Below are 12,102 nucleotides of genomic sequence, written 5' to 3' on the forward strand. Positions count from 1 at the left end.
GGATGGTGTCATTAGTCAACAACAACAACAATCAACAATAAAAGACAACACAAACACCTTATTAACCTAAACAAAAGTTACATTCATCTAGAACAAAAATACATAGATTATGAAACATATCCAACTAGCAATCAACATCCTTTTCATTTTGCTTGCTTTGTATCCCAGATTCTTGTTTGCTTCCTCAAGCTTGTTCTTAGCTTCTTCAAGACAATTATTAGCTTCCTCAAGACTGTTCTTAGCTCTGAGAAGACCAGGTATGATGTCCATGCACCTTTGACACTTTTTATAGTCAAACCATCCAATAAATTTGCAATTTGAACCCTAATTTCAAGCAAAAACATATAATTACTCGTGTTAAGCACATTCACAGAACCCTAATTCAAGAAGAGAAATAGAAAATTGTACCTGGACAAGGCATGAGTAGAACCGACGACCTGGATTTTTATCCGTCCAAGAGGTTTTAATCACGGCTTCTTTACCACACTCACAGAGCACCATCATTCACGGCTCGTAATTCCCCCAATTTCCCCCAATTTGATAACGGCTGGTAACCCTAATTTCTAATCGAAGGAGGGAAAAGTCGGGGTGTGTTATAAAAGGGGGGAAATGATCTGGGAGAGGAAATTACGTTTTTACCCTCACGTGCATCTCATGTGATGAGAGTTAACGAAAAAATCTAACTGGGTTAGTGGAAAAGGACGTAACGTGCAACATTTTGGAAACACAGAATATGATTTCCGCCATTAAGGTTTCTAAAGGACGACTATTGAAAAACCATGAAAACATAAAGGACCTGTTTTGCCATTTTGTCAAAAAAAATTAAATATTTATGACTGGCCAACGATAAGGTTGACCAGTCAACTCACCTCCAACGGCTATCTTGCCCCGCGGTCACAGCCACGCCGGCCGGCCGCTCCCACGCTCACCGGAGGGGTGTAGCGGTGTTCGCGAGCCACGTAGGCGGCCGCGCCCACCGCTCACCCCCCCACTACCCTCAGTCTAATAATATTACCGTAATATACTAAATTACTAAAACCTAGGTTGTACACAGTTCGCCAGTTCGGTTTGGTTCGGTTTTGTTTTGGTTAATTTGGTTATTGGTTAATTTTAATTCAGTTTTGATTTTCATCGGTTTTTTGTTCGGTTATTACTTATGGAAGAAGAAAGTTTAAATACAGTAACTTAGTAAGAGGTTATGTCTTAAGTTGTAGGAAATGAAATATTAGATGTTAGTTGTTACTAAACTAATTTAAATCTTAAAATTGATTTTGAAATAACTAGTCCTTTAAAGTAGATATGAGCTCGCATCGATACCGGTACCAAAAATCTTTTAAAAATGAGTACGGTACTGAAAATGCTTGATACGACACCGGTATCGAAGGCAAAAATTCGGTAAAATAACGGCACTGTACTGTTCGTAATACCTCAAAAAGTTAGTACCGAATTGATGCATGTTCAGTATAGATACCCGGTACCAATGGTCATCCTTACTTGAGAGAAACAAAATCGAAAAATTACAATTTTTTTTAATTAATTATTTGTTTCACCAAATAAAAGTGATTTCCCAAAAAGAAGTATAACAATCTGAGTTTTTAATTAAATCAATCTAATGATTAAGATTAACACGATGTCAATTTGATAATTATTTGTACGCTAATAATGGATGAGATGGGTAAATTGGGCATTTGCCTTTTGTGTTGATTGTTGAAAGATCAAAATTTTAAGATAATGACTTGTTTCTCTTTTATCTAGTTTTCTTAAATATGAAACTCTACATATGTGCGTTCGTATGCACTTGGACAAAAAGAATAACCACATTTAGAAGAACAAATTTCTAAACATCTTGAAATGTATATGCTGTATAGTTAATTTGTATGTCTGACATAACAGTAACAAGATGTGTAAAATGGTATTAATTTGTCATTTTCGTATAATTGAGGATTCGAGTCCGTTAATAAACAATAGCGTAAATTTATAAGTAGGATTAATGTATATATGTGTACTAGTCGTTTATATTCTATAGTTAGTTTATATAATAAATCACATAAATGTTAAATAGATCTTATAATTCTTAACATATTATTAGTTTTAAAATCTTTAAGTAATAATTTGATTTAAAGTTTTATACCTTAAAAATTAAAATTGCAACAAAGATTACAATCAGTAATAATTTACCCTTTTCTTTCATGACAAAGCTCATATATTATGTACGCCAATTGGCAAAAGACAACCCACCTACGATCGCATGCAGTGTTAGTGACCTGGCCCGCCATCATTTCCAGGGGAAACCTATCGCCTGAATGTCCATTGTAATAAATTTATGGCTCGTGTATGATGTTTTATTCACTAACAATACTCAATCCCACGACCTCCAATAAAAAAAGCCATGAAACTATCATTCGACCAGTTGACGTTTGGTTTTTAAAAGTTCTTTAATTAATCTTCCGTTTAATCTTTGAAGAATTATAATTCTTATCAAAAAGTTTAATTTGTGGTAAGCTTTTAATATACATTCTTTTTCTTCCTCTCTTGCTACTATTTTAGTTTTAATTTTGTTAAAATATATTCTTACATATTACGATTTTTTTTAATAGCAATAAACGGTTTTAACATAAAATGCAAAAAGTTAGATAAACTCATGCAGAAATGAGCACTTCCTTTTCACATGTCAAATATATAAATACCTTGTATATCACGAGACACATATAGTATAACACGCCGTTGAAATATATAAAAAAATTATTGCATAACACGCTTATTTCACTCTTCTTTCATTTGTGTGTATATGTGTGTTCGAAAGGTAAATTAATTTTAAACTTTTTAATGAATAATAATATGGTTATTATGTTAGAAAAATGTATTATTAAACTTATGAAAATTATATACACATTTCTAAAAATTTCAAATTGCAATCCTGAGTTTAGAATATCTCAGATCACCTACAGATTCGTCATGTATACGTTATATTGCTCACGCATGTATACATAGCCTGCTATAAGGGAGGGCCGGGTGGACGACGGACCCCAGCCCGACACCCCGATAGCTAGGCCGGATTGTTTTTTTCTCTAAAATGATATATATTTTTATGAAAAACAATATATATATATATAATGTTTAAACTTAGTTGCACACCCATTAGCTCGGTTTAGTGGTAATAGGGTATGACTTTCAACCCAAAGGTTATGGGTTCTAACCTCACTTGAGACATTTTAATCATATTTTTATAAAAAAAATGTTTTTACACAACCAAATCATAAGGTCCAAAAAATTAAGACTCATTTAAAAGTTAAATTGTTTAAACTCAACAAAAACCCCTTTTTATTTAGACCCAATAAAATTTCGCATTCAGCCCAAACATTATTAACCGCTCTCGGAGCAGGGCCTGCATGTATAGGTTATATTATTCATACATGCATAAGTTATATTAATAGTGAATGATCAAGCTAATTCTATCATCTGATCACTAAATCACTTGAACCATTTATATCACTTGAGTTTTTGTAATTAATTTTATAAATAAAACTAATTAAAAAACAACATCGTTTACACCCGAAAAATTACCTATGACACTCAAATATAAAGTAATAATCATTTTCATTATATACATTAAAATAAATTCAAATAAGTTATAAGTGAAATAGCACAACCAATTTAATACTACATGTGAATGTTCATGTTTAAATTGTCAATGCGAACAACTAGATCATATCGTAATCGAAAATGTGAAAATTATTTAATGGTTATGTTGGTTATATATAATGGAAATATTTTTTTTTATTTATCCATCGGACAAATAGCCGTTAATCAACGTTCAACTCGGTCATAATAGTTACCATGAAAATCACCATTTTTCCTTTGATACATGAGGTATGCCATGATCACAAATTCACAATTTAATCACAGTATAGTCCATCATGAGTGTACAAATGCCTATTCTAATTACAACAACATACACAAGCAACACAGCGGTTTAAATAAATTGTTTGCTAAATTACAAGCAACTACCGAATAAAAATGTCTTATTTTCAATGTCAAAAGGGTAATATCGTCTTTTGCAGTTAGATGAATAATAAGTTTGACCAAGACTTTTCTGGCTCCGGTCTGTATTCCACAGGACCAACACGCGGTTCTGTGGCCAAGCTTCTTTATTTTGACTCGCTCAATATATATTAATTAATTAAATTAAATTAAATTCCACTAAAATATTCAATTTCTACCTAATTTTGTGACTCATATCCTTTAGTTTTATACAAGCAAGCAGCCTTCGTAATTGAATATAAAGTGTCAATAACGACCCATTAGAATAAATAAATATATTAGGGGATGACTGGCTAAAGTAAATTTTTTTTATATTTGTAATATATACTAATACTAATTCTAATACCAAGTGTAAATGGAATTTAGAGTCTGTTAACTTGACACCGTAATTTTAGAAAACTTATATAAGATTAAGAACATTACACGATTGTATAGTTCTAAGCTTGATTATATAAATTTTGTAGAAACTTGGATGTCACGTTATTATTTTTTTCTAAAATTAAAAAACTAACGGTCTAAAAATAGTTAGTCTTAGTAAGAAAAAATAATAACGCATGCAATGCAATGCGGGAATGTAGCGTGGCCAAATCTAAGGTTTTTATTTAATTTTATTTATTCTATTGGTGTCACTAAAGATATCAATGGGATAATCCTCTCGTTAGTGAGAGTAGTCTTTTTTATTTTCACGATATATACAAAAATGCCACCAACGTTCTTTCTATCCATCCGTAACTAAGTGAGATCAATGACTTAGAAACACTTCACGCTATTTTTGAGTTAGCTACAGGAACCGCGCTACGCTTTTGTGTGATCTAACCAAAGATAAGAATCGTAATTTGCCACATATGTTTTGCTTTTGATTTTTATTTTCGTACTCACTTATAAAAAAACAAACTTCTCAAGTCAATGAACGTGTTTGTTAAAACACACATTAGATTTTCACAATCATCCACATTTCAAAAGCTTGTTCGTTACTCTAAACTTTAGTCTCACCTTGAAAGGTACAACTTAAGTGTTCAAGTTTTGCATACAATTTTTACATACTTATATTTTTTTCATTAAAAATTAATATAAAATACCACAATTCCACAAAGATCAGTATATCGTATTAATTGTAACTATTAATCTATAATTATAATATTTTTATCATTATTAAGTACATAATGAAACCTAGGAAGCTCGGTTTGCAATTATTTAACTCAACTTTTTATAAGTTTTATCACTTGCGAATACAGGAGTTTTAGTCCGTTGATGCCAAAAAAGTTCAACAGAGAATGGGTCAAATAAAACAAAAACGGGTCCGTCAAACCAAAACAGGCCGGGTCAAAAAAATTACATTAAATAAACTACGTATTGAAATGTAAACATACATTTACAATTGACATACATGATTAAATAAACTACGTATTAGATCAAACATGTACGTGATTAAATAAACTACATATAGAAATGTAAACATACGAAAACAACAATCACCAAACATACAAAAACAACAATTGACATTTACGTGATTTTATCGTGTTTTCCCGTCATTTTGACGTGGGAAAAAAGTATATGAAAGGAAATGGAGAAAAAACAAAAAAAATATTAATTTAACAACGTTGATTTATAACATTTTAGCATACTTTTATTTAATGAACATGATTAATTTCAAATTAATAATATTATTATGGGTTTCACGTACGGTATTCAAAACCCTAAATAACTTTCGGTTGTTTGTTTTTAAGAAATTGCATGAGAAGGGGTGTACCGTTTGTTTTTCTTTAAACAATTTCCAAGGTTTCCGTTTTTAGTATTATTTCTAGTTGGAGTTGTTTTTAATATTCTTTGACAACTAGACCTAATTTGTTTCTAATTAATTAGAAACAAATTATGACTTATAATTTATATGATTTTTAGACGTATATATTTTAAGCTAAATACGCGTACGATTGATGGTAATATATAAAAACTTTAAAACTGCATACAGAGGTAATAGACGACGCACACTTAATTATACGAGTTAATTACACTAAAACCTATCCAACTCCATACCGATTGTAGTTGTATGCAATGAACTAATCAAATGAACTCGTTGTTAATTAGCCCTTAATATAATGCACAAGATGGTTATAAACCCACTTATAAAATTTAAATCTTCATTATAAGAAATTATGATCAAACTTGTTTAAACTTAGGAAGATAAGAAACAAACGTAAGGATGGTGAATCTCCATACGTTTCTTTCTATCGTAAGATATGTACACGTATAAAAGTGGTTAATCAATGAAGACAGTCAGATGAATACGAGGTCAGATCAAGCTAGACTTGAAACATCTTTTTTAACAACGTTTGGAACTACACTCAATGCCTGAGTTTGAAAAAAAAAGTAACAATAATAATATTTTATTTTTGAACAGCTAAACATTTTCATTATGTCTCAAGTGAGACTAAAAGCTATAACATTTTTGTTAAAGACTACACAAATTTGTCACTAGACCAAACTGGTGATTGTAATAATTTATTTTAATATACAACACCTCTACTTACTCGATGAATAATCATACCAAAAGTTTATAATGATGAGACACCATGCTATAGTAAAGTAAAAAACAAAATGGGGCTACCATGCATTTAATATCGTAACACAAACTTGCGGATCAGATCATAAGTGTCTTAGGCACCTATAGTGGGCGACCTTTCTGGGCAAAATGTGGGCAAATCGGGCAACAACACCCCCCCCCCCCCCCCCCGAAATGTGGGGCGATAATATGGTGGGTGGTGGGAACTATTTGTCGGGCGATTTTTTGTGAAAGTAATAATTAATTATTATTACTATTATATATGTTTGTGTGTGGTGTATATATATATATATATATATATATATTAGCCTAAAACATCATTACACCCCAAAAACAAATGTCTATCATTTGCTGACTGAGCGTCACGTATCGCAATTCGCCCAGTTTGTAGTCATTCCACTACACATAGCCTTATATAAGTAGTTTTAAATTTATAATTTCAGCTTATATATACTTAAGCTGATTTCAAACTCGCGGATCACTTCATATCTCAACCGGTTTCCGGATTAGTTTTCTCATTCCGGTTTAGATGTGCCTCTACTCTTAAGTCTTAAGTAGGGGTGTTCACGGTCCGGTTTTCATATTTTTTTTGTCAAATAGACAATTGAACCGTTAGTGATTTTTGATTCTTGTAAACCAAAACCAAACCGTTGAACTCTTAAACTGAACCGAACCAAACCAAGCCAGTAATTACGGTTTGGTTTCACGGTTTGGGCATGTTGGGTTGTGACTTGTGAATAATCTGCGAAAGTTTAACGTATTTAAATACAATTCGTCTAGTCACATTTAAACACGAGTTGTCCAAAAAAATGAACATACACTAAGATGACTAGCCAAATACATAAGATAACTGTAAAAAATAATTAGCGAACTTAGCATCCAAAATTCCAAATACATCCAAATAAAGGTTTCATAGTTTCAGAGTTTGTTTGTGCTTTTTGGATTTGGGCTTAGCCCATTTTTATTTAGTATTCAGTTAATATGTATATTATCAATTACCACTTTCACAAGTATTGATACATATAATGTAAAACTAGACGGGTGCCCACGCGATGCAGCGGGTAACACTAAATTGTAATAATCACGTAACAATTATAGATGTTTATGGTTAGTTTGAAACCTTGAAATCGTTTAAATTACTAATCACCGGTTTGGTTTCATGATTGGTTTTTTCCTTTTTTTGGTAATGGGGTTTCTAATTTTTTAAACCATAGCAAATAGTTAGTTTGCAGTTTACACCCAAAACCGACCATATAAAAATCTGACCGGAGTGGTAAATTTGTAATTAAAGCTCCGTCAGTGAAACTAAACTGTTAGTAACGATTCAGATTAATTTTTCAACTGTGTGTTTTGGTCTTCAACGCCAACAAAATGTTACTGGTGGTTTGGCTCACGATTTAACTTAAAAACCGTCAAAACCGAATTAAGAAACACACATATAGGTTACATCATAAATTTTCTAATTAAAAAAAAATATATAACAATATCTTACTTAAATTACAGACAATAGAATACTCATTTTTATGGTGCATTTTTTGAAAAAAATTATTAACGTACGAAAAAGTTATGGCCGTTTAAAATCGTTGGTGGGAAGTTGGTTTAAAATTGAAATTATAAGGAATATATGAGTAAAGATGATGGACCAAAGTTGAAACTATTTTATAAAATTACAAAACTTAAGTTAAGTAAAGGGGGAAATTTTGTAATTATTTATAAGCATATTTTGTAATAGACAACTTTGCCCTTATCTTAGATGCTTTATGAGATGAATCATATGCATTACAAGTTGTAAATTACTTAAAAAATTGGTGTCGTAATTAGCCCTTGTTTGGTGTATTATATATAGTAAAGATAAAGATATATATAATAAATCAAATATAATTAAATTATACGGTCCGATCCGGTTTTATACGGTTGGTTTTTTATACAAACCGTACCATTCGCTACGTTTTGATTTATGAAACCGACTGATCGAAACTTGAAATAGAAAACCAACATCGAAACCGAACCGATGGTCGGTTTAGGCGGTTTCACGATTACGAACTGAACCATGAACACCCGTAGTCTTAAGTATGTGGCCCGGGCCAGATCTAGTCCAACCATTTGAATCGTGGGCCGGTTGTGCCTTAATCTTATGAAACGGATGGTTACTCTTTATACGCTGGGGAAAAAAACTTCAAAGATAATATGACACTTACTTTTTATTGTTGAACAGAAACTATAGATAATGAAATGAACAGAATGATTTGAAAAATAAGTGGATATCAACTCAACATCTTGAGTTTTATCATTTTTGTAACTTAATATTTAAACGAGCGTAACTAGAGATAGAAGAACTTATAAACGAATATTCACGAAAGCAAACAAACGAATGGGGCATTGTTTGTTTAATTAACGTATCAAAATTTTTATTTATGAAATAAATAAATAAAAATGAAAATCACTCAAAAAAATCTTGTAACAACATGCCAAATGCTTGGCGTTCTAGTTAGGTTATGCGTAGTGGAGGGGCTATAATTGGGGGCGAATTGCGCCGTGTGGCGCCCAGTCAGCAAGAGGTAAGAATTTGTTTTTGGGGTGTAATGGTGTAGGGGCTACAAATAGTAATAATATATATATATGTATATAACACACACACTATTAATATAATAATAATATAATCATTCTCCTCCCCCGCGATAAATATCCCACGCCCTTGCCCATTTCGCCCAAATTTCACCCAGGGGGCGGTGTTCCACTCCAACATCGCCCAATTTCGCCCATATATTTCGCCCAGTACACATGGCCTTAAAGACTTATGAGGGTAGTGCATGAGTGGTAACGTCAAAACTAAAGATGTTAGGCTTTAAAGGGTGGTGTAATGTTAATCACATTATTACCCTCTAACAACATGTTGTGCGTGATGCGGTTTGGTGCTTTTTGACTGAAACCGAACCGAAAACTAAACTTTCGGTTTTATGAGTTTTTAAAACCGTTCGGTTTCGGTTTTCTCGGTTTTCGGTTTTTTGTTTTTGGATTTGGTTCGGTTTTGGATGCGGTTTTTTTGGTTTTGCTAATCGAGGCAAAACGTGTTGGGACAAAATAAACTTGACCCAAGATATTGAAATTGGGTATGATATTTGTTTTTTTTTATTTAAACTAATGATTAATAGAGTATTGAATGTTTGAACCTCAAATATTATTGAAAACTTATAAAAGATAGATTTAAAATCAAAACTAAAAGTAGCAGTATTATTATTTAGTAATCATATGTGGAAACAAAATATATTTGTTATTAAACATATGTTAAAGCTAAACAAATAGTTATCGGTAGATATTCTTTTAATGGTTATGGTTAAAATGTTATGGTTATTTTGATTTTTTTGTTATTTCGGTTTGGTTCGGTTTTTTCGGTTCCTAACAATATACAAAACCGAATCAAAACCAATTTTTGGTTTCTACTAAAGGTCAAAACCGAACCGCTAGTTTCTAATTCGGTTTGGTTTTTTCGGTTCGGTTTTTTGGTTTTTTCGGTTTCGATTCGGTTTTTTCGATTTTGTGTACACCCCTAAGTCATGTTCGAATCTTGCTTCAACAAGCTTGCTAGCGTAACCTCTAAAGGTCACCTGCCAAGCACAAGATGTCGATTTACTTGATCATGTTGGTTCACACAGTATTTTTGGGGTCTCGTTAATTTTCTGATGATGGGTTATCATGATTAGAAAAAGATCATCTATTGTTTATATTTCACTGAATCGGGCCGTCATATACCCAAGTGGCCCAGTGCCAAGACAAGTACAGAACCATATTGGGCTAAAGACATAGTTTTATTTATCAAAGAATATGTTTTCTTAGGCCCACTCGGCCACTCACTTCCTATTTAGGGTTGTTCACGAAACCGAGCGACGGCTTGCTCGTTGCTTGGCTCGTTTACAACTGAACCGAACCAAACGGCTGATATTCGAAGTTCGAACTGAGCCAAAGTCAAGTCGAGCGCTTTTCGATCGAACATCGAGCGATTTTTGAGCATTATTTATTTCTTTTACATGTTAAAGTTTTCAATATGAAACAAGTTTGAATGTTGTAAATAATATTTTGTAAACAAATTAGTAGTTTTTAGATAAACGTGTAAGGTTGTAAATTTTTATGAGAAAGAAGTTTGAAGTAAGATATAATGATCATGTAAACAAACTTCCAGTATTCTGAAAACTTAAAGCGAACAAATGTAACTATAAAATTGACGGAATAGAAAATTTTTCAAAGGGCAAAAAAATTGTACGCTTATATTTATTTGTGTTGTCTATATATTTATATATTTGTCCATATATGATTATATATATAATAAATTTAAAATATTCGACCCAAACCGAACAGAGCATGTCTTTGCTCGTTGCTTGGCTCGTATAAAAACCGAACCAAGCAGAGCGGCTCGTTTACAATCGAGCGAAAAAACAAACGAGCATTTTCCGAGTAATTTGCGAGCGAGTTCGAGCAACGGGCGATTTGGACGGCACTATTCCTAGTCCTCACCTAATACTTACCATTGTGCCATTTAGTTTTCTTAGGGAGTTAAATAAAAAGAAAATATGCAAGTTACTATGCAAATGGGTCAAAGGCCAAAAGGAGGATAAGTTGTTGAATGCTAATAAAAGATTTAACATCTTATATTTTGCTTGAGGCTTCTATGTGTGTGGGGTTTGGAAGGGTGTCGAGCCGACTTTGTCCTGGCGTGCGCAACTTGAGGTCACATGGCAGCAACTAGGGGTGAGCAAACCATAATTAACAGATAGCCGAACCGTCACCAAATCAAACTAACTGATAATCGAGATTAACCGACGCTTATGGTTAAGGTTATTTAGTTAACTGGTTAATCAATGGTTAAGAGTGTTCATAACCGCACGTTAACCAAGCCAAATAAAAAATAATAAAGACATGCTTACGTCAAGATGATTATATGTTTATATGCATTTATGTATATATATGTGGATTTGATATATCATATATGTGTCAATGTAGTAACGAAAAACTTTGAAAAAATATATATTGACCTTAATTCAGTTCTTATTTGATGTCACGGGTTCTTTTTCTCTGTTCATATACTTTAATCACATAAACTCTTAAATTTTAGGTTATGTTTCCTTTACTATCAAGTAATGGAAAAATAAAAGCAAGTAGTAATTTGGATGGAGTTGTTGACCAAATTTGTATGGTGATGCACTACGAAAAGGATTATTATTTGTTGTGAAATTTCAAAACGTGGAGAAGGTGAAAGCGTGTTGTTTAGTTTCAACAATTCTAATCATTGTTGTTTTAAGTATTTTTAAAACCATATCGTTAAATAAGCTACGAGGCCCCCCTCAATCACTTAGCACAAAGTATGTTTTGTTCATTAAAAAGTAATATTTGAATCATTTATGGAACCTGTTATCGTCAGAACTATAAGCATGCTGAATAGAGATGACGGGTGTCCTCGGTATTGATTCGCCACCGTTTGTTGTTATAAGATGATCCCTCCTCAGGAC

This window comes from Bidens hawaiensis, unplaced genomic scaffold, assembly GCF_021521415.1.
Source record: "Bidens hawaiensis isolate Kalapana, Puna unplaced genomic scaffold, B.hawaiensis_p1.1 tig00000820_1, whole genome shotgun sequence".
In the NCBI taxonomy this organism is placed as follows: Eukaryota; Viridiplantae; Streptophyta; class Magnoliopsida; order Asterales; family Asteraceae; genus Bidens; species Bidens hawaiensis.